Here is a 25,245-nt window from a genome sequence, read left to right as displayed (position 1 = left end):
TGCTGTTGGCACATCCTGTATTTGCTATCAAAATGCATCCTGAGAATATTCTTCTGATGATAATGTGTGTTAAGTGCCTGATCCTGAGCTTCCTTGTCTGGCCCATTGGCGCAGAGATTCACAACCATCCAAAGGTATGTTTCTTGTTGGCATAGTTGTTTAATGTCTGTGTAGAACAGATATTATTATTATTAGTAGTAGTAGTAGTAGTAGCAGCAGCCAGCTGTAGTAGTAACAGTGTATTGTATGTCTTGTTTTATTATTATTATTATTATTAAGGTTAGTATATTTACCTTTAGATTTATTTTGTAAGTGCTGTTCCTTTTAAGGGACAATCCATATTCTATATATTATATACAGTATATATCATACTGAGGTTTTGTGCTCTGCATAACCATTTTCTGCTGTCCTGATGATGTTCAAAATTGTATAATGTACTGTGAATTGTATTTTACTATTGTTTTATCTTGGAGAGCATTATATTGTAACCATGGATGTATCACCAAGACACATTTCTAGCAACTAAGTAACCTGTCAATAAATTTCAAGTCATTCATTCATTTTTTTTTCAATACACCTATCTTTTGATAGAGAGACAGAGAGAAGACCATCCCTTGGCCATGTGCCTCATGCAGATAAGACCTCATTATTCCACTCATAAATCTTCATGTTAAGCTGCTGTGGTTTTATTAGTTTTAATTAACACACTGTTTTGTTAGGGAGGAAGTAAATGTATTGTTAAAAAAAATCTCCTGAGTATGTAAAGTGAAGAAAAGTAGAGAAACTGAATGAAACATCCATCCATTTATTGAACCCACTTAATTAAACTTTAAGAGATGGAACAAGTTTTGTGGCCTTAAAATTGCATCACTACTTTTTTGCAGACAATGCTGTCCTGTTAGCTTCATCGGGCTGTGAATGCCAGCAGGCTTTGGGATGGTTTGTGATAGAGTGTGAAGTGCCAGGGCTGAGGATCACTACTTCCAAATCTGAGGCCATTGTCCTCAGTAGGAGAAAGGTGGAATGTCCTCTCCGAGTGGGATGTGAGGTACTGCCTCAACTGGAGGAATTTAAATACCTTAAGTACCTCAACAGATGGATTGGGGCGGTGAGCTCAGTCATGTGGTTGCTATACTGATCCGTATAGTGAAGAAAAAGCTGAGTCAGAAGGCAAAGCTCTCAGCTTACTGATTGATATATGCCCCTACCCTCACCTATGGTAATCAACCTTGGTTAATGACCAAAAGAATAAGATCAAAGATTCAAGTGGCGAAAATGAGTTTTGTCTACAGAGTGGCTGGGCTCTCCCTTAGAGATAGGGTGAGAAGCATAGACAACTGGGAGAGGCTCGGAGTAGAACTGCTGAACCTCTGCATCAAGAGGAACCAAATGAGGTGGTTCAGGTATCTGATACAGATGTCTTCTGAATGCATCCCTGTGTAGGTTTTACAGGCATGACCAGCTGAAAGGGGACACTGGGGATGACCGAGGGTTTGCTGGGAGGGTTATATCTCCTAGATGGCCTGGGAATGACTTGGGATCCTACAGCATGATTTGGCAAATGTGGCTGGGGAAAGGGATATATGGGCCTTACTGCTAAGACTGTTGCCCCAAGTTTTGGATAAGTGGTGGAAAATAATGAATGAATGAATGAATGAATGAATGAGATGGAACCAACCTGGATTGGATAAACCATAACATAACATTCTCAAAACTACTTAATCCAATTTAGGGGCATGGAGGTCGTAAATGATCCTGACAGCATTACCAACAATGGACTGAGTGCCAGTCCATCAGTGCATACTCACCACATGCCTACACATACACTTACAAAGTGACATTGTAGAACTGCATATCAATCTAGCAGCAGATGTCACTGGGAATGTGAGAGAAACCACCACAGCCTAGAGGACATTGTGCAGACTGACAAAGACCTGATGTAGGATTCAAACTGATGTATGATGCACCGTTGGATGCTTTATGATGCACAGTTGCCATGAGAGTTCAAAGATGAAGCCAACTACAGGAACGAGGTGAGCCAACTGGTCCAGTGGTGTAAAGACTACAATCTCTTCCTGAATGTGGGAAAGACCAAAGAGATTGTGGTCAATTTCCGGAGAGGTCATTCACAGCACCCCCAACTGACCATCGATGGTGTAGCTGCGGAAAGGGTGAGTAGCACCAAGTTCCTGGGGACGTACATCTCAGATGACCCCTCCTGGTCAGATAACACCACCTCACTGCCAAGAAAGCTCAAAATCTGCCTCTACCTTCTACGCAAACTGAGGAGAGCACAAGTTCTACCCCCCACCATGCGCTCTTTCTACCGGGACACAATCGAGAGCATCCTCACTAACTACATCTCTGTATGGTATGGAAGCTGCACTGCCTCCTGTAGGAAGTCCCTGCAACACATAGTGGATGTGGCCAGTGAGATCATTGGTGCCCCACTGCCCTCCCTCAAGGACATTTTCCACACCCATCTCACCAGTAGAGCAATTAGCATTGCTGGTGACTCCTCCCACCCTCCTCCCCTCAGGGAAAAGGTACCGGAGCTTCTGGGCCCACTCCACAAGACTGTCTAACAGCTTCATCCACCAAGCTGTCAGGACGCTGAACTCTGTCCACTACCTTCCCCCCTTGCCCCGCTGCCCCTGGACCGTAACAAGAGTCACTATCTACCAAGTACCCTACTTCAGCTGGTATTATATAAAGACTCAATATTACATCTGCTGCTAACTGTCTGTCTTTTTGTACATCTCATAAGCTACTCTATAATGCACCTTCTCATTTTTTTTTACAGTAATTGGCTTTTGCACTAATGACTATTGCACATTGTACACAGGTCTACTTTATAAGTTCTAATGTTGTTTATCTTATATGTTATACTTTATACTTTTTATATTTTATTGTACTATGAAGTTGAGAGAGAAACAGTATTTCGATTCTCCTGTATGTTCTGCACATATAGTGAATTGGCAATAAAAGGCTATTTGATTTGATTTGATTTGATTTGATTTTAGAGCAGCATAGTCAGCCATTACATGAAGAATGGACTAAACAGTCTTTTCTATTTGGTAAACTTTGTATGCCCAAATTTAAAAAAAAAATATTTTGCTTTATGTTGTTTGTTCATCCCATCCTTGGCTGTCAAAACCTGTTGAGTGACAGATTAACACACAACAAAATCACTGGTGCCATACATACTGTATACTATAATTTAACACTAAGATGTTGATGGGGTGACTAGCTGTTCCAAAGGGATGGCAAATTTAAATCAAACTTAAAGCATTGTATAACTCAGCTTTTATTTTATCTTCTCAATTAAGAGGTCCTGTGTAATAAAATACCTTGCACACTAAGATATAGAAGAGATAGAACTCTTTGTGCATAAATGAAAACTTGACGTTTTCCTTTTTTTGTCAAGTTAGAATAATCTAAAAGGCAACACTGACAGACATGCTGTGTTGTGAAGCATCAGTATCATTACTTTTGGTTCATGATTTTGATGGTACTCGCTAATATTGATGAAATGCACTGCCATCCACCTGCCTACATATAACTGGAGTGACAAAAACATCTGTACTTCTACAACAAAGGAGCACAAATAGAAAATCAAAAAGCAAGTGCCATTGTGAGGTGACTTGTGATCCTGTGGTTTTGCATACGAAAATGTATTAGCTAAATCTATCCATTACCATAAAATGCAGGAGGGGGATTGTCAGTTTTTTAATTCATCATTTATTTACTTGCTGGAGTAATCAACAAGGCGCCTGATTTCTCCCTGCCTAGACTGTCACATAATGTGATGCGGCGCATAGCGTCTAGTGGTGAATTAGCATACCAATAAAACCATCGACGTCATTGAGCTCCATTGCTAATCCTCTTTCGGTGTAATTGTCTGTTGCAGTTTGGATGCACTCTGCGATAAGACGGTCTGACATGTCTTAATATCCTACAATGAGCTGACACAGAGGGGATTTGGCATGTTTTTGAAGCGAGCGTATCTCACAGAGAGACAGCAAATGAAAGCGGTGCTTAGAAATGGAGAAATGCAGGGATCTGAAAATGTATGACTCGTTCATTTCCTACAGAAAATGAAAGCATTCTTAATAAGAAAATATGAAGAGCGTACCAGAGATTGCTCCATGTGGTCATGTCGCAAGCTGACTGGTTGGCCATGGGGTTTCCAAAAAGAGTGACTCATTTGGAAGCACTCTTCAGACAAACAAGCTTCATTTTACCTAGCATCTTTTTTACAATTTATACAATACAATTTATTTTTTGTATAGCCTAAAATCACACAAGGAGTGCCGCAGTGGGCTAACACCCTAACAGGCCGTGCCTCTTGACAGCCCCCCAGCCTTGACTCTCTAAGAAGACAAGGAAAAACTCCCAAAAAAACCCCAGTAGGGAAAAAATGGAAGAAACCTTGGGAAAGGTAGTTTAAAGAGAGACCCCTTTCCAGGTAGGTTGGCCGTGCAGTGGGTGTCAATAAGAAGGGGGTCCATACAATACAATACAATGCACAGAACAAATCCTCAATACAGTATACAAATAAAACAATTTTAGAAGTACGTAGCAGAATTTAACAGTAGATGATGTCACATGATTTGATTTGGATTTGTTTAGAGTCCTGGAGACCTCATCCATCAAGCTGCCTCCCCCATTTGGCCATTCCACCACTGAAACAGTGCTGGGCCAGCCAATCCGATGAAAGGACCCCTCTTTCCCACGATTCCTGCGATCCTCCATCAGGGATGACTTTACCTTATGCAGGCAAAACAACTTGGCAGGTGGGCTGTGGCACCAAGTGCCACATTTATGTACCGAGAAGAGAAACAGAATAGGTGAGGGTTAGTATTCAATTATAATTATCACATTACTTTTGTTTTAGTGCTAATGACTAACAACAGAGATGCAGTCTGTACAGTTAATCAGCAGCTCTAGTCCGGATATGCTAAACTGAAGTAGTGAGTCTTCAGTCGGGATTTAAAAGCTGAGACCGAAGGGACAATCTCTTATAGTAGCAGGTAGACCATTCCATAGTTTAGGAGCCCTGTAACTAAAAGCTCGACCTCCCACTGTTATTTAATTAATCCTTGGAATCCTAAGCAGACCGGCATCTTGAGATCTTAATGTGCACTCTCATTTGTAAGTCATGATAAGTTCAGACAAGTAAGCCGGATCTTGGCCATTTAGTGCTTTATATGTTAAAAGGAGGATTTTGAAATCTGCCCTAAACTTAACCGGGAGGCAGTGTAAGGATTTAAGAACTGGAGTTATGTGTTCATATTTTCTTGTTCTTGTAATAATTCTTGCAGCAGCATTTTGGATTAACTGGAAGCTGTATAAAGAACAATTTGAACATCTAGTGAACACCACATTGCAGTAGTCAATCCTACTAGAAATAAATGCATGCATTAATTTCTCAGAATTCTGTTTATTTAGAAAGCGCCTTAATTTAATAATCAAATAAGTAAAACATTTGCTAAAAGTGTCAGTTTCCACATCAATGAGTACATTAAAATCCCCCATCAGTACTATGTGGTCATAATTTATAGAAAAATCAGATAAAAGGTTGCTAAATTCAGTCAAGAGCAATGAATATGGCCCTGGTGGTCTGTAGACTAGCACTATAATTGTGTTGGAATCTGTTTTAATGTTTAAAATGAATGCCTCAAAGGATGTGAACTTGCCTACATTTTTAGACGTGATTTGCATTTTTTTTACAATGAATTATTCCAAGTCCTCCTTCTTGACCAGAATCTGTAGACTTATGAAGGAACGAGTATCCATCAGGTGACGCCACAGCTAGGGGGACAGTGTCACATTTACTAAGCCAGGTTTCAGTGAGAAGACACAGATCAGATTTTGTACTTAATATAATATCATTTACCAAAACAGCTTTACTGCCAAGAGAGCGAATGTTCAATAAGCAACATTTAAAACTGCATGTTTCTTTCTGAACTGGTGATATATTTTTTGTTCTAATTTGAAGTAAATTTCTATTACAGATGCCCCTGGTGGAGGGTCTGGTTTTATCCCTTGGTCTAATTATACACCTTATTTTTTGGTTATCAATTAATTTAAGGCTTGTATCAAGACTACATTTTTTAGTAATGAACTCCATCCCAAGATGGATTTAAGTTAATTTCCACATCTACAGCCATCACTTATTTCATTTGCTTAATCTAGTTCAGAAATGTGGGGGCCAGCAGCCTATCCTAGCAGCAATGGGAACAAAGAAAGAAAAAGCACTGGATGATGCATCAGTAATAACCTAACATGCTTGGGATCTTGAGGAAAAACCCCATAGACACAGGGGGAATATTGAAACTCCACATCAAGAATGAGTCGGATGAAGCTGGGAGACAAAAGTATTAAGCATTATACTTCCATGCCACTCTAAGTACTTAAATGTGTTTTTTACAAATGGAGCACAGGTAGGTGATATGACCTGCTTACGGTCACTCAACCAAGAACCCAAAGCCGACTGGAAATGGATAATAAACACAGGAACAAAGTTAGGCAGACAAGGCAATCGGTCAAAACCAGGAATTCAAAATGAGAATCAAGCAACCACGACCAAAAGGAAAAGGGCATTAATCACTAGTCAAAAAACAAAACAAAGTCAATACAGAAGCACAAACCCAAACACTAGGGCCACCAAGGGATAAGGTCTGCTGTTACCATTGTGAATTTATAGCGTCAACCTTGTCACCAGTGCCATGAACGCAGTCACATGACACGTCAAACCTGCATTGCATAAACAAAGAGAATCAAGATGGAAATGGAAATAAACATAGCAAAGCTTAATTATAACTGCGTTTTTCCCAGGTTCCCAAAATCAAGCAGCTACTGAGTTGGCAAGGTTGGATCCAGCATGAGTCAAATGTGTGACAAAAGAAATTTCTCACTCCAATAAAGTTCATTTTGTAAAGGTTTAATTAAAATTCAAAACACAACAGTTCACACAAAAAAAGAAGAAAAAGTTACTACACAAAAAAAGGAAAAAATGTTTCTTCTACAAATTCAGCTTTTCCTTGCTAAGCTTCAGTTACCTTCTATACTTCAAGGTTGTGTTATTTCTCAATGGCAAACTTACATTGACTTCACTTAATATATACAGCACATTCAATATGGTCAATACAATGCATTCAGGGATATCAGTACAATAACAGCCATCCTGTAGAAAGTACACTAAGCAGTTCCAAAGTATTTAACTCTTTCAGGGCTGATGTTGACTTTTGTCGAAATTCAGGAGTAGAGGACAGTAATTGGATGTCAACTGCGACAAAACTCACCCTTACATTTTAGTTCAACTCTCTTTGCTTCAAGGAAAGTTCATGACCGCACATGAATGAGTAGTAAAGAGTAAACAGCCTCTAAAATGGCATCAACGTCTGGCAAGACTAAAGTAAATGTGCAAAGCAAAATACTCCATGGATGTTTTACGTATTATCGCTGAATCGAACTCTGACTTTTTGGACTCTGAGTCTGATGCAAGTGATCTGAAGATGTATATCGAAAACAAAGTACCAGCATCAGCCTGATCGTGGAGCTGAACGCATTTATGCAACTGATACACCTACAGCAGCGTTCGCCTAGGAGGACCACCACTTTTGATGATAAGAGGTACAAACCATATTGCATCACGCTACAACTGCCTACGTTGCCCGCCTGCTGTGCGAAGACATAGAGGTATCCGGCCAGCCGTGCATTCCTGCTGACCATCGAGCCACTCCTGTGCAGCCACTGCTGCCAAAGGTGCCAAAAGCAGCCACAGCACGTAGCAACAGACGTTTTATGTTGATTTTATGTGTGAAACCAGTGCATTGTGTGCTTTTCAGAAAACTGAGTTTTTTGGAAAAAATATTCAGCCCTCAAAGAGTTAAAGAAAAGGTGTGTTTTCAAAAGACGCCTAAATATGACAATTGGGTGCAGTTCAAAGGGAGAGAAAAGGAGATTATTCCACAACTATGGAGCAAGAACAGAGAAGCATTGTCGAGCCTTGGCACATCAGGCAACAGGAGGGACAGGCAGCAGACAGGCAGAGGCAGAACGTCATGAAGGCACTTTAGGAAAAACCAAAGACTGGGGATAATGAGGAGCAGAACCACTCACAGAACCATAAATGTAGACAAGAGTTTTGAACTGGATCCTTGTAGCAACAGGAAGGCAGTGAAGAGACTGAAGCAGAGAAGCAGAAGAAGTGAAATGAGGAATAGGGAACACCAGCCTATCAGATGCATTCTGGAGGAGTTGAACATGTCTGATAGCAACTGAAGGAAGGCCCACCAGTAGTAAATGTAGTGTCAAGAGAGAACAAGTGCCGGAACTAGGATTTGCATGGCATAATTAGTGAGGCAGGATGGAATACCTGTCTTTGAAAGGTTAAGCTTAAGGTGATAAGCATTCATCCAGAATCTGACGGTAGACAGATAGCAGGAGACCTGGGCCAAAACCAGTGGGTTGCAAGAGGGAAATGAAGAAGATCTGTGCATCTTCAGCAGAGAGGTGGTTGGAGAAGCCATGAGAAGAGATAGCATTGCCTAAGGAGTGAATGTAAAAAGAAAAGAGAAGTGGAACCAATACTGATCCTTGAGGCCAAACAGTGGAGAGTTTCTGTGGAGAAGAAGAGGACTTAGACCAGGAGGTACATACAGAAGGATTGGTCAGAAAGTTTAGACTTGAACCAGTCCAAAGCAGAATCACCGATTTTCAGTTTATTCAGGGAAGACATAAGCAAGAAGTGGTTAGCAGTACTGCAAACTGATAAAAGATAAAGGATAAGGAATTACAAGCAGCTTGAGCATATCTAAGAGTATTTGTGTTTTAAAGGAGTGCAGGCACGATAGTGTGACTCTTGTGGAAGAGGGTCTGGTAGATTAATATCAGAGAGAAAAGAGGAGAGTTGTTTGTGGACTTTGTGTTCTAAAAACATGGACAGGAATGACAGACAGGAGACAGAATAGTAATTCTAAATGGCAGATGGGTTGGGAGAAGTTTTGTTGAGAATAGGGACCACATGAGACTTCTTGAAATCATATGGAAGATACCAGACATCAGTGAGGACATTAAAAAAGAGAAGCAATCTAGCGGTTTAAGGAAGAAGAGATGAACTGAAGAAGACATGAAGGACTAGAGTTAAATGTACAGGTGGCAAGTCAGTGGTTAAAGAGCAGGTTAGAAATGTTACAGTCATTTACAGGAAAGAAGGAAGGAAAAGAAGAAGCCAAGAGGTGAGCCAGATGATTTTTTAGGAGACTTGAACTCTTTTTGGAGTTTAGTGACTTTGGAAGTGAAGAGAGAAGCAAAATCATAAGGAGAGAAGGATGATGGTTTTGACGCAGTAGGAGGACTTGAGAAAGATCTGAAGGTAGAGAAGAGGCAGTAAACATTTCTTTCAGAGGATGCAATCAAATTTTGAAAGAAGGATTTCTTTACATTTAGCAGAGATACAGAGAAGTAAGAGAGGAGTGACTTTTACTTACTCAGAAGGGATGGTTGTTTCTTCCTACTCCAAGCACTTTCAGGAGAGCACAGTTCCCTGAGAGTAGAACGGAGAATGGAATATAGCCAGGGCTGGAGAGTAGAGGTACCATTAGGGCAATGGACAGGAGAACAATGAGCATCAAGAGAAGAAGAGAGGGAAGAAAAGAAAATACTTGTTGCAGAATCCACTGACAGCTAGGCAAAGTATTCAGGAGAATGGAGTGTAGAGGCAGAAAAGGTGGTAGGACATAAAGAAAAAGATGTTGCTGCATTGTGCAAGCTGAAGGTTAAGGAGAAGGAGGCTGAGAAGTTAGAAGAACAGTAAAGGAAATGAAAAAGGGTCAGAGAAATATAAGGGAGGGACAGATTGAATGACTGATAGAAGGATGGGTGGATTCCTTAATGGCTTGAGTAACTGATTGATGAACAGATTAATTGACTGATGAAGGGATAAATAGATGAACAGACTGAATGATGCTAACAAAGCAGATAAATATGTCAATGACTCTATCTCGAAGCAGGAGATATCATCCTTCAGCCTAGCAGGTTGATGCTTGCTGTTTGGTGGAAGACAGACAGAGCTGCAGCCATCTGGCCTCATGTTTAAGATGGAGTTAGGAACAGCTTGGCACAGCATTACTAAATGCTCCGATAAACAGAGAAAGAGACAAAAGTGTAATTCTAGCTAGCTTACTGAAGGTAATCTTGGCAGGAATGCCGCCGCTCCACTGGTCCCATAAATGCACTTAAATGGCCATATGCTGCCCACTTCCTTACAGTCTCTGCCTGGGACTCTGAGCCTCTTTAACAGAACTAATCGACAGCATCATCTCCTCCATGCAGTCCTCTCAATGGTGATTTTATAGACAATAAGCTTGTAGATAGGGTGCAACGCATGACTGGGCACTGCTATCAGTGACATTAACAGTTACAGGGTTCCTTTTCCAATTGTTACAAAATGAATAAAAGGATAACTTGTGATAGCATGCACCATCAGTCCTGGCATGGCAGGTAGGCGCCGATACTGTCACTCTCAGCTTTGTTGGGCTCAAACAAAGGGGCAATAGGATTTCATCACAGCTTCTCTGGAGGAGAAACATTAATTAGAAACCAGTGCTGAGTGGCAACCTGAACAGATAAGCTGCCAGCACCTTGTTCTTTATGTGGCACCATGAAATAAGAAAATTGTTTTGTTTTCAACCAGAATGAAGCTCCCTGGCCATCCAGGAACAGCAGAGACAGACAAGGAGATCAGAGGTGCTTTATGTTATATTAATTGTATTAGTAACACGCTATTATAATAAATAGTGTAGTATGTTTGATGTGCTTTTCAAAGGCTGGGGAAAGATGGAAAAAGAATGAAACGATTGCAACAAAGGCAAGTGTTGGGCACCAAAGCCGCAAATTCTTTTCAACAGAGTTCAAGGCAAGCAGTTTGCTTAGGAGATTTCCATCTATTCGATAGTAATGAATCCCTTTCCCCGTTCCTTACAAGGCCATACAGAACAGGGAAATAGAGCAGCTGCATTTTGCGTACATGTTTTCACAGTAGGGTGCATTTCACGTTTCACTTTTCCTTTGAAATTACTGGAGTGAGAGCTGGGATTACCTCATCACTTACCCAAAACATGGTGGAACTAAATGTTGCTACCTCACACTTACATGGAGTTTGGGTCAATGCACGGACTATACACTCTCACTGTGGATTTTGCATGTTCTTACTAGGTTCAGGTTGGTTTCCATTGGATCCTCCTATTTCCTCCCATGTCCCATAACTATGCATGTTAATTTGTGATTTAAAATGGCCGTCAGGGTGAGTGATTGTCAGTGTGCCCTGTAATTGATAGGCTGCTTCAAACTGTGATCCATTAATAACAAATGGGTTCAACAAATAATTGATTTGACGGATGGCGACTCTAAACTGGGTGAAAATGAATGTGTGTGCTTGACTGTTGTCACACACGAGCAGTAATGGGCAGCCAGTGGGCTCAACAGAGCGTGGAAAACTGCAGAAGGGGACTACTAGACAGCGCATTGACGCCTTTCCTCTCATTTTCAGCTGGACAAATGAAGCCCGACAAAACATAAACGGATGACTTACCAACAATGCTGTTCCGCATTAGTCCATGCTCCCCTAGGATGAGTTTTAGTCACTCATTGATGTCCTCACTTCTGGTTTCTCACACTGACGTCAGCTTCATCACACCTCGCCTCCGTCACCCTTATTTCCCCTACAAAATTCCTCTGTCTTCCGTGTGCTTTGTATGCATACGACTGGCACCTCAGCGCAACTGTTTGGCCTGAGCTGCACACACTATATGGGGACAGTTTCCTAACCCTTAATCGGTTCTCTGTGCCTTTTTATATTTCACACTGTCCCTTTAATACCCTCTGTAGCGGTAATGTGGTCACCAAACTAAACACTGGGTGACGCTGTAGTTCAAGACCGAACAAGACCATCGGGGCAGATTGAAGACACAGAGCAAGACAAAACACAGCACAGACAAAAAAATTGCATTTCAACACAAAGGTGCAGTTTATTTACAGATGCAGGCACAAAACAGTGTCATGCAGGTTTTATCACACAGTCCAAAGGCAGTAACGCACAAAAGCCAATAAAGAAAAAAATGGTGATTATTTACTGTAGTTACATTGAAATCCAATGTTCCCAAATCAAAAGTAAAAATTTATATATGCTAGGAAAGGGCAGTCTTCTTTTATTAATATACACTTAAGGAAGTGGTTCCTTAAAGCACAAAAAAATTCACAGTCCCAAAAAAATAATCCACAAAAACATTTACAAAATGAAGAATCAAGTGTCTATACAAAGGGGACAAACAGTGCACCAAAAACAATTAATATAAATATGTTAAGCAAACTTTCACTATTAATAAGAGATAATAATGCAAAAGGAATATACAAAAAAACAATAAGCACAAGTTGTTAGCAGTTATCGCACTCCGAAATGCTCTGCGTTGCTTCTACCTCGCACTCTCTAATCAGTCAAAAGGCAGAAAGACAGACAACCCCTGCAGGCAGGAAGTGCCTCTTATACTGGGGAGCGTTACTTTCATCCAATCACAGTTCACACCACTCCCTTCATCCAATCGCTGCTGACACGGACACGTTACGACTGTACACCTGTTAAGCCTCTGCTAAATTATATGGTGGTCTTGTGTGCTACAGACAAACATGCCGACTTCCTGCCCAAACTTACTGTAGTCAGTTACTTCTTCATTTTAACTCGGGATACCCTGCACTGAAACAATACGTGCCTTACCATAAACGTAACACTCCATGCTTCTTGTTCTGTGCAGCAGCAGGTGGCTGTGAAGACACTCACATTTCAGGATACGTGAAGTCTAGTAGGCCTTTCCTAAAGTTGAGAATGGTGTCTCACAGCATGGCCTAGCAAAAAGCAAAATGTAAATGTTTGCGGAAGTGCATGCAGACACTTCAAATGTTCTACAAGGTAAGTGGCTTAAGCGCAAGTCATTTTCTACTTGTCTTCAACATTTACTTTGAACTGGGCATGCCTGCTAGGTGCATCACCACAGCCCCTTCTACAAATGGTTCCAGCCATGTACCTTATTCTGCCATCATAGGCTTCAGCTCCCCTGAGACGCTGGATTGGATTAAGCGCCTTGTGAAAGTGTCATGTAATGAGTTACTGTAGGCTCTCCGTTACTTTCAGAATGAGACAGCAAGTTTGAGTTGCACTTATAAAGTATATTTAGAAAAGACTCGGTGACCCTCTGTTTACTTCAGCCATCTACACAGAGTTACTTTCTGAACATTTTACAAAATGTGTCACTGATGTGGTAGCAGAGTCCATCTGTTTAAGAAGCAGACAGTTTACTTTGGTAATCCTGGACTTTATAAGGTTCAAATCAAGTACTTCATGGCAAATTATGAAGGCGCTGCTCAGCGCACTTTCTCTTTATTTGGGCTCAATCAGCTAACGTGACCAGACAACCACAGCTTTCTGCAGAAGCAAGCTTAAAGTTTGTTCATTAACATAGTCTGTCAATTTTACTTGCACTGTTTATTTTTTCAGCATGACACAGTCCTCTGTCTCTTTATAGACTTCTTTATGAAGGCATTTTAATAGTGTTTTTTAATATGGAACTGACCGGTGCATCATCATTTATGCCCTATCTTTTGTTAATGTCACAAATAAACTCTAATTATTTCCAGAGAAGACCTTTCCACTTCACTCCAATTCTTTGTCCTTTTTTAGCATTAGTCTTGTAGCCATTTAGTAAAAAAGGAGTTACACTCAAAACCTCCGAGGGCTAGGGTGGCATGCATAAAAATTCCTTTTTGTAAGCATAAATGTTCAGTTACATTACCCTGTGAGTGCTTACTAGTATGCAATATAATTATCTATTCATATGTAATAATCTCAATTTTCTTTGCTTTACTGAACACTCTTGAAAATGTATTTATTAAAGTGGCATGTTTATTTAATTTGTTCAGGCATAAACAATTTATTCATTCATTCATGAAGCTGTACAGATATATGGAATGTTATTCATGACCAGAAGTTACCTGTTCAAACATTAAGAACGGTACAAATCCAAAAAAGAAATGATAGAATCATGGCAAACAACTTCACCATCTGCTCCTTCAACTGAAAACATCATCCTGCACTACTTTATGCTGTATATATTTATGTATTATATAAAAGGTGCCCAACTCTGTCAAGCACAGCCTGAAAATAATTACAACCTGTGTTGCTTGCTTGCAAAGCTATAAATCAAAATCTCAGTACACTTGACTGCCCCTAGTGGTCACACTATACATGCAATTGCTTCTTTTTACTTTCCTTACATAAACCCAACATTTTCCTACATACACCTTAAACAGACTTACATGTACAATATACAGTTAAGAAAGCATTTAGATTCCTTCAGTTTTTACATATTCTGTTATGTTGTAGCTTTGTACACAAAAAAAACTCCTTCATCAAGAGACTCTCGGTACTTAAATATGACAAAGCAAAAGCAAGATTTTAGAATTTTATTTCAAATTTATAAAAAAAATACAAATTGAATTATCATATTGATATATCTATTGGGACCCATTCTGTAACCCTTGAAATTCCACTCAGGTGCATCCCATTCTATTGATCATTGCAATGTTTCTATACATTGTTTAGAGTCCACCTGTGGTCAATTCAATTGATCAGACATACAGTAATTAGGGGAGGAACAGACCTGCCTACAGAGGGGCCCACATTTGAAGATGTGTATCTGAGCAAAAACCAAGCCATGAGGTTGCAGAGCTTTGAGAGTGAATTGTACCAAGCTACAAATCTGGGAAAAACCACAAAAAAATGCTGCAGTATTGAAGGTTCCCAAGAGCTTAGTGGCCTATATAATTTTTAAATGGAATAAGTTTGGAACAACCATGACTCTTCCTAGAGCTGGTTGGCCAGTCAAACAGGACAATCAGCCATCAGAAAGAGAGCTGACCGAGATCCTGATGGTCAATCTAGCTGAAGTCAACAACCAGTATGGAGGTACGAGAAACTCCCAGAAGGCCAGCCATCCTTGTAACACTCCACTGAGATGGGCTTTATGGCAGAGTTACCAGACAGAAGCCTCCCCTCAGTAAAAAAACAAAAAAAAACCACCTGGAAACTTGCTTGGAGTGTGCGGAGAGATATTTAAAGGACTCTTAGACTGTGAGAAACAAGATTTTCTAGTTTGATGAAACCAAGATTAGTGTTATGTCTGGAAGAAACCAGGAACCACTCATCACTTGTGCAATACCATTTACAAGGTGAAGATTGGTGGTGGAAACATCTTATTGTGGGGTTGTGCTTTAATGGTATAAACTCAGAGACTAGATAGGGTCAAGGAAAAGCTGAAAGGAGCAAAGTACATGATGAAAACATGCTCCAGAGTTATCTGGACATTAGACAGGGCTGTAGGCTTACTTTCCAGCAGGGCAGTGACCCTAAGCAAAGACATCGAGGAAGTGGCTTAGGGACCAGAGATCAGACTTAAACCCAATCTGACACCTCAGGAGATAACTGAAAACAGCTGTCCACTGTTGACCTCCATTCACCCTGACTGAGCTTTATAGAAGAATGGCAAAATATTTACAAATCCAGATGTGGAAGAAAAGCTTGTCACCTCATAACCAAGAAGAACTCCAAGCACTATGTTTGGCTAAGATCAGGCACTGTTTATCACCAGTCTAATACCACCCATACGGTGATGTGGTGGCATCATCATGCTAAAGGAGTGCTTCTCACCCACAACAGAGGTTCTAAATCTTTTTAGGAATTAGAGATTTCAGTTTTTGATTTAAAATAAATTTGCAAACCTTAATAAAAACACGTTTTTACTTTGACATTATATGTTAGTGAGTATGGACAAGAATCAAAAATTCATCCATTTAAAATTAAATCTATAACACAATAAAGTGTGCAGACAGTGAAAGGGTCTAAGTCAGGGGTCTCCAACCTTTTTTCCCCTGAGAGCTACTTTTACAAAATAAAAATGGCTGAGAGCTACTCATGTTTTCTAAAATGTATTCTCGTAGCTTATTTAAACCCAGATAAACTGAATAAGCTTATTTTGCCTGGACATTTACAAAATGTTGCTGTCCACAACTCATATTTTGCATTAAAACCTCAAAAATGCTTAGTTCACCTGCAAGTGCATTTTGTATGTCTGTATGCATTTTCTAGTGAATTAAAACATGAATGCTGTCAAAACAAAACAACGCAATTTCAAATACACAGATATTACTTATTCATTTGTCATTTTGTCACATGTCACTTTATTCACAGATCCAGTTGCATGTGTGATGTGTTCTTTTAGTTAGTGAGATGACTGGCACTGCACAGAGTCAACAAGAGAGGCAGCTGTCTTTGTTCCTTAACTCCACTTAGCTAGCGAATGAGAGAACAATCGAATTCAACTCTGTTTGATATCTCTATATATAATCTTCATTAGGATCTTGATCTTTGTTTGTCCGCGAATGAATTAGAAGAAGCAGCACTAGATGGCAGTAGAGAGACAGCTAAAACATAGGCATTGTATTAAGAATCTCCTCCAGGCTCATACTACTGAAGACTGTAGTACTCCAGTCACACCTCAAAACACCGACATTCAAACTAAACAAATTGTTGTGCTTTAACTAAAGAGATCTTCATTTAGATCTTGATCTTTGTTTGTCCGCAAATTTCACGCATGCATAGACCACCTTCCAGTTTAGTACGTTGTTGTTACTCACGGATGTCAACAATGTGCCGGAATAACGAAAGGGGTGGTGGACAGTGTAACGCTGGTTAGCTCCTGAGGCCTAGTTAGAGAATGAGATTGCCGAAGATAAAAGGTAGGTGCCTACATAACATATGAATAAAAGAAAGTGGGTAAAATGAATGACAACGTAACAGCACGTTCCGGAAATTATTATTGTTACGTTGTAGCCGTCGAATGCTGCGCGTCTCACAGCTGTACCATGGCTTGCTCACATGTCAGTGAAGTGATCTCTATTTATGCTTTAAAGAGCCTGGATACCTATGTGTCCCCCTTTTATAACCATTGCTCCATGTATATTGCCTTACTCTTTGGATTGCCACTAAGCAACCTGCGAGATTGGAGAAAAGGTTGAGAAGAAATCATGAGAGGAAATGACAGCGTCGTGAAAACGAGACGGACTGTGAACGGACAGAAGCAGAAATGCTCCTACACCACCACATAATTACGATTCGGACAGTGATTCCGGGTAAGCTGTTCCTATCGAATCAATATCCATGGATTTTCTTTTATAATTTTGTTTCCCTTATAAAAAATCATAATGCTGTGTGACGAAGGGCCCAGTTCACGACTGGCAGCCGCGTTTAAACAGGGAGCCCTTCAAAGACAACTTTAACACACGCAACATAGTTGGCCGCACATGGCTAGTTTAAAATAAAGCGTTACTTAGGTCTTGATGAGTTTGAGTCCGGATATTCTCTTAAGTGTATGCGAAATTGAAAAGATAGATTGCATTTCAGATTATGGATTGTGATTTTGTGTTAAAAGGATTGTGATATGATTGTTTTGGAAAGATTGCCCACCCCTAATTTGACTAATCAAGTTTTCAAATGTATGTAGGATTCATTAACACTTTGGCAAGCTACTTGGAAAGGGGTTGCGAGCTACTGGTAGCTCACGAGCGATGTGTTGGAGACCCCTAGTCTAATTACTTTCTGAATTCACTGTGGGTGTACATATACAGGGGTGGGCAAAAGTAGGTTTATAGCTGTTTTGCATGGAAAAAGACACACAGGTTATGATTATTACAATAGCTTTATTAACTCAATAGCTTTATTAACTCAAAAGAATCTCACGATGGCACAGTGCATTTCGGTACAGTCTCGTAAGAACTCAAATTTCCTTCCTCGTGTATTCACATCTGTAAACCTACTTTTGCCCATAGGGGGCGGCATGGTGGCACAGTGGAAGCACTGCTGCCTTACAATAAGGAAACCAGGGTCCACGTTCTGCTTGGGCTTCCTCGGGGTTTTCTCCCACCATGCAAAGACATGCAGGTTAGGTGAATTGTTGATGCTAAATTGGCCCTAGTGTGTGTTTGGTGTGTGGGTGTGTGTTTGCCCTACAATGGACTGGCATCCTGATCTAGGGTTTGTTCCTGCTTTGACCCTGGTATGGATTGAACAGATTAGAAAATGACATGACATATATAGAGTATATGTTTTATACTGCATGTCGAGAAAGTATATTGATGTTTTAAGCCTGCATGAACACATGGAGTTTACTTTCGGAGTGAGGTCTGTCTGTTTGCCTGTCTGTCTGAGTGTGTATTGTGATTTGAGTCACAATACCTCAAAAATGAGTCAGTCAGTCTGAATGCAGCTTGGCACACCAATTGGCATTGATAGAAATATATTTATTTTGAACAAAATCACTCCAGTGGATTTTGCTGTACATACTGTAGGTACTAATTCTGTATTTTTGTTTCACCAATTTGAGCCCCATCTGCAGCACATTTAGGGAGGAGAATATTGCTTTTTTTCAACAAGAGATGCAAGAGATGTTTCACTTCACATAATAAATATTTTCCTGCTATATGTCATGTGCATATGTTAGAATTTTGAATACAGGGGAGAGGCACAGATAAAAGTAAGAATTCTAATGTACCTGTTACACATGACAGTTATTTTAAAAAACTAAAAGTTCTGAATCCCCCAGGGCTCTTCAGCCACATATTAAGTACCTGAAATGAGCAGTAGTCTTTTCCTAGCAGAAGACAGCCTTCAGAAGAATAAAATCATAAACAAAATATTTCCAAATGAGAATCAGGGGAACACGTAAAACCTGGTGTGCTTTGCAAATCAGTCAATAAATAATAAAAGTGGGAGCAAAGAAAAACAATGTATCAAAAACCTATTATGCTGCCTCCTTTCCAGAGGGAGTTTCAAAATAATTTACTCACAGGTACAAATGTTTAAGGTGAGGTAATAAAAACCTTATGATGAACATCAAGTACAAAAAAAAACAGCTGTAAAATGTGTTAAACAAACATTAAAAGTGCAGCCAAATAAATATTTTCATTTGAAATCCTGTACAGGCTGACAATTCTCAGTTAGAATTCATTCCTGGGGTGCCTGAATCTTTTTTTTAATACACCTGAGTGTGATCAAACATAACCATCTATATTTATCCTTCTTCACATCTCCTCCACAGCAGTGTTCACACCTCCATGCTTGTGTCACAGGTTTAAATCCAGAGAATTCTCCCAACAAAACAAATCATTCCAGCTAGACATGATTCACAACTGCTGGTAATGCAGCCAAGTTGAGTGATGTGCCGTGGATAATTTGTGTTACCCCTCTCTGTGTGTGCGTGTGGCACAAGGACACCGGGAAGATGGGTCTCTTAGAACTTTTCTTAGCTACTGCACAAAGAACAAAAGAAGGTAATCAGAGGAGGTTCACCTCTCTCAAGGCATTCTCTACTCAGCAGGACAACAAAATAGAACCACATGCAGTCAATAACACCTTGAGAATTGTGAGAATGAAATTGATGTAAAGAAAATAGATTTTTAATGAAAAATGACCACTACAACATGGGTGCTTTGCTGACTTGATGGTGTTTATACGTGAGATGAACAAAAACATCTCAGTCTGTAACATATTATTTCTTTCAATGTAAAAGTGGGAAGCATTGTGAAAAATAGCACATTTAATTTCCTTCACCTTACACCAATTTCTACAACTGAAGCAATACTGGCTAGTTTTGATGAAGATACAGTTAGTTTTTTGAGGTTCTGGGGCATCAACCCCAGAACTGGAAATGTCACACAATTTATAGGTCCTTGCAATGTTGGATGGTGTCTCTGAAAACTCTGAGGTTGAGGGCAGGCATGAGGACTCCCAACATGCCCCCTCAAAACCAGTCCCCAGAAAGAGAGAGGTTGGGATAGTGGCGGACTCAATCATTAGGGAGGAGATTGAATCGTACGTTTGCTCCAGACACAGAGAGTCTTGTACTTCATGTTGCCTTCCGTGTGCAAAGACCTAGAAATGCAGACAGGCACTTGGCTGGAGTGGGGGTGGATCCAATTGGCATTGCCCATGTTGGAATAAATGATATACAAAAAGGCAATCCAAATTAAACGAGATAGGTGCCAGGCTGAGGAGCAGAACTGACACGGTAGCCTTCTCCAGTGTTCTGTCTGTACCACACGCTAGTCCAGGTAAGACTGAGGTTTAACACAAGTCTTAAATCTTGGTGTACAATAGAAAGTTGAAGGTTTCTGGGGCATTGGGACTTCTTTAGCAGCAAATAGGACCTGTTCCACTTTTTGAACAGGAAGGGCAATTTTATCACACCATTTTATGGTTAAAGTTTTTGCATAGCTTTTGGATTCTTAAGATTTAAAATTAGAATGCGGAAGGTAGGACGGAAGTTATAACCTACAAATGCAGCACAGAAAGGTATGGCAAAGATAAGGTTCACAAAATAGGCAGGCATGAAAATTATATTAGCAAACCAAATACCAGTCAAGAAACGTTACCAAAAAACAAACTTAGCACTAGCATCTGCTCAGAAGCTCTCTGACATAATCTGATGTTTGTTTTTAAATTTTTTTCCACTTAACCTTGGCCCCAGAAAATAGTTGAGATATGTTTTTAGAGACCAAGATCTAACGTTTATGTTAGTTTTCTGATTTGATGAGATTTTAACATTGTTAGAGGTAAATCACATTCTCAAGCAATGCAATTGTATTCACTTTCTGTTCTTAGGTAGGATGCCCGAGGGTTTCTGATGCATGACATTATTATCACAACGGTTTTTAAAGGTCAGCATTATACACTTCCTGGTTTGTCCAAGTTTGTGGAAGTAACCTAAAACTCTACCATTAATTCCTTGTGATTATTAATGATTATCCTCACTACAATTTCCTTTAATTTGGTTTCATGCCCTGAGCTTGTTTATTTTTGATTGTTAATTCCCCAGTTTTGACTTTGGCTAGTTTATATGTCCCATATCCTGATTTTATTCTTTACTCAAACTGCTGCTAGTTAGGGCAGTCATTAAGCTCTTTTGGCTTCAATTAAAAATCATAAATACTTTGAAAATGGATCCAATACACAATATACAGATATCAGAAGCTATGCAATTCCATCTTTCATCGGTAGGATATGAGGATCTCAGTGGGGCATGACTAACTACCGGAAAAAAAAGATTCTAAACAGGATGGCCGCATAACAAACAAAGTAAAATGACATTGATGGGATAACAATATATGATTAAAACCCAAAAATTGGCAGAATCGTTTTGAAAAAAATGTTTATAATAAACTTGCAGCAATCCCTTTTTAGTCATCTTCAAACTTCTCTCCGTGAGACTTGATATACTTGTCCCAATGCTTCTCCCATTCCTGGTAACGTTTCCTGTACTAATCTTTTGTTACTATGTCTTGAATCTCATTGTTTTTTCCTGGTTTTCTTCCATAGCAAGAACTCTTCTTTTTTCCAGTCTCAATTTTAATTTCAGAATGAAATAAAAGTCTCATGGAGTGAGATCTGATGAATACAGGGGATGGGAAGCAACAACCGCATTGGCAGTTCAACATAATGTTGCTGATCAACAGTCCGAGACAAGCTCTTTAAGAAGAAGTCTGTCAGTGTCAAAAAATACCATCATCATTGTCTCTTAAAAATCTGCGGCTTGTGGCTTATAGAGAAAGAAAATCACCAAAATCACCTGCATAATTGTCGAATAAATTCCACAAGCACACACAATACCCCTTGGTGGACTGATTCACCAGACTGTAGGCATTTGATATGTGGTGACATATTCAGTAACTACACCCTATCCCGTGCTAGTAACCAACTCCAGGAATCTTCGGGTCCCCCTCATATTTGAAAAAAGTCAGGGAAAAAAAGAACTCTCAATATGATCCAAAATGTACAAAAGTGCCAACCAGAAGGTCCAAAACCCTGATGATCATATAAATTGCCTCGAATCTAAAAACACTCTAAGCCCCTTAACAGAAATATGTGGGGTAACAGCAGATGGAATAACAATCTGTGGTGGCGTGCTGTACAACATTGCTTGCAATGGAAATTTAACTTGCTTAATTGGATGAATCCTAACTCATCTCTCATAACTCATTAAGAAATTGGTATTTAATATTATTTTTGTGATAAAATTTGCAGGGTCTTGGCTTGAATTTTGCTCTTGCTTTAATTGATGTAAAGATTCACATTGGGCCTTTTTTGCTATATTCATTAGCTCTCTAATATTGGTAGACTGGGGAGGTTGTGTGTTTTCAAACTAAATTCAAACTAAACCAACAGCTTTCACCAGGAGCATCTGTATTGATATAGCCATTAGATCACAGGCCATACTGTTTACACCAAAGCATCTTAAGATGTTCAAAACATTCATCACACTGGAATAAGGCTACTCAAATAATAACTGTCGCAATCTGGACATACTAGTGACGCAGATCGACTGTAGTTACAGTATTTTTATGAGGCAGGGATCAGGAGTTGCAAACAAAAGCAAAAGGAGAGGTTGGAAATGGGGAGACTAAATATCTGACATGAATCTTACATACTAGACACACACTGTAGTTTGCTAACTGTTGTTAACTAGCCCAAAAGATTTCTATGTCTATCACTAAACACTGTAAATTTAAAACAAAATGAGAAGAATGCCTCAGAATTTCAAGTTCAAAAAGTTCAAAACTAAAGAAAGTACTTGTGATTTGCTTCTGTGTTTATCCGGAATCTTGGACACCAGGAATTCTGCATCGCCATCTTTTGAATCATAGCCTTAATGATATCATATTGTGCATTGCATCACAGCAAAAAATAAGACATGAAAAATAAATGAGCCAAACAAAAAGTAATAATGCTCATGAATTGTCCAGAATACAAAACTTCTAATAAAACAGCAGTTCTAGAAAATAACAATAGGAGAGTGCAAAATAAAATAAAAAATGACATCTACAGCACAACTGCATGCTTGTTTGTTTATTTCTGAGGATTTGTTTTCACTTGTCTTTTTCTTTCAGCATCGATGCGGTCATCACACACAATGACTTGTGCGTTGCTGTTCCAGTAGCCTCATTTTCATGCACTTGCACAAGCACAATTATGTGATGCTATAAGCACCATTCAATATATAAACAGGTGTCATCCTGGATTTTTTTTCTATTTTCACTAAAATATAAATAACTACTTTAAGAGCTACAACATAGCTTATCAAGAAGGAAGAAAAAACTATTTGTCATTCTACTACCAATTTTGTTTTAGGATTCAGGAGTTATGTATTTTGGCATCAGTCTTGCCATTTTCCTGACTGTGTCATGTTTCACCTTTGGTTGCGATTCGTTTGTGGTATTTTTACTTTCTGTGTATAATGCTTGCTTTGGAATTTCATTTATATTTTTTTGTTAGGCTTCTTTATGTAACATTTGGCACTCAGAGTACATTTAATGATCTTGTAGATGTTGGCATCAGTCTTGCCATTTTCCTGACTGTGTCATGTTTCACCTTTGGTTGCGATTCTTTCTTGGTATTTTTACTTTCTGTGTATAACGCTTGCTTTGGAATTTCATTTACATTTTTTTATGTAACATTTGGCACTCAGAGTAAATTTAATGATCTTGTAGATACTATAAAAAAATCTGTTTATTTTTTTTTTTTTGCTATGACTATTGTGGTTTGCCATGAGCCTCACCCTTGAATTTTGGTTTTTACTCTTTTGTATTGTGCCTTTTTGCTTTCTGTTTAAGGAATTCTGTTTTAGGTATATTTCTTAATTGTTTAATAATTATTAATTGTATTCTGTTATTGTTTGTCATTATTTTAAAGTATTTCCCCTTATGCCCATTTAATTATATTATTATCTTTGATGGTGGAGTAGTGAGACCTATAAATAGGAAACAAGCCTCAGGTACTGTAAACAGCCTTTCGTAAGCACATGGGAGCTACGTAATCCTCCTTCAACTACTAAAGCGTCACATTGACATTAACCTTGTGTTCTGTCATCACATGCGTGGGTGTTATGAATACTTTGTCTCCACAAAATAACAAAGGGTAAGGCCTTCTGAAAAGGCCTACAAACCTGGCCACACCAAAAGGCAAGCCTCATTCCAGAAAAATGAAAGGCCTAAGTCCTGACTAGACCTCAAAGTGGAGATGAAGCTTTTAAGTTCAAAAAGCAACAAATAATGTCACAATCTTGAACTGTGCAACTCTAGCAGGAGTAGAGACAAGTCCCACAAGTATGAGCAAAGGGAAAGGTGATATACAAATAAAATGTATTATTATTATTAAGTAATCTTTACAAATTTATTAACAAAAAAGCAAGCACAAAAAGGCTTTAGAAGGCAAAAAGGAGTTACATAGGAGTTTGATAACAAAAAGTTATCAAAATAACAACCCATAAGATATTCCAAAGTCCAGAGCAAAAAATTAAAAAGCCAGAAAAACACAGAACAGAGAGAGCAAAATACTTATAAGTAGAAAAAAATTGCCTTTACCAAAACACTTTCAGATCAACTGCAGGAACATGCTGATCTAGCCTGAATATAAATACTGGAGGCGGTCCCTGTTGATGAGGTCAGAGTGGCCACACCCCTCAGGGATTCACCCATAAAATACAAAGGAAAATGGCCAAACCAAAATATACCCAAAGAACCTACATTATAACTTAATAGCAGAAAATTAATATAAAGTACACAGAAACATTTTAACTGAACAGAACAATATTATAAAAAATAAACAAAAGCAATAAATGGTAATGAAACATGAATAAAGGCAACAAAAAATAAGACACTGGAGGAACCCTGACTTGACCAAAATATCTAGCACTTTTGTTTGGTTTGTATTCTGCTGACCTTATTGTTCTTTCCTTTTCTTTATTTAATAGTTTATTTTGATTTTGGCATATTTTGAAGTTGTTCCTTTTTAAGTTTTAAATTTTGAATCATTTTAATGTTGAGTGAAATCCAGAAACGTAATTATTTATTCAATAAAATTTCTTTATTGATATTTTTTTGTTGGGGGTCAAAGTTTTTGAAGCTGTTTTCCCTCTCCAGATGTGCCAATTCCCAAAAATGATATTACTTATAGGAAGTATAATGTTTCATGTTTTCTTTCTTATTGAATCTGGCCCTAGACGTAAGTAACCATAACATCATATACATAATTTGAAGCCTTGTATGACTTGTACTTTACACATAATATATTGTACGTTTTAG

Source organism: Polypterus senegalus, chromosome 13, assembly GCF_016835505.1.
Source record: "Polypterus senegalus isolate Bchr_013 chromosome 13, ASM1683550v1, whole genome shotgun sequence".
Lineage (NCBI taxonomy): Eukaryota > Metazoa > Chordata > Cladistia > Polypteriformes > Polypteridae > Polypterus > Polypterus senegalus.
The sequence above is the reverse complement of the archived record's forward strand: the minus strand, read 5'-3'. Positions refer to the sequence as shown.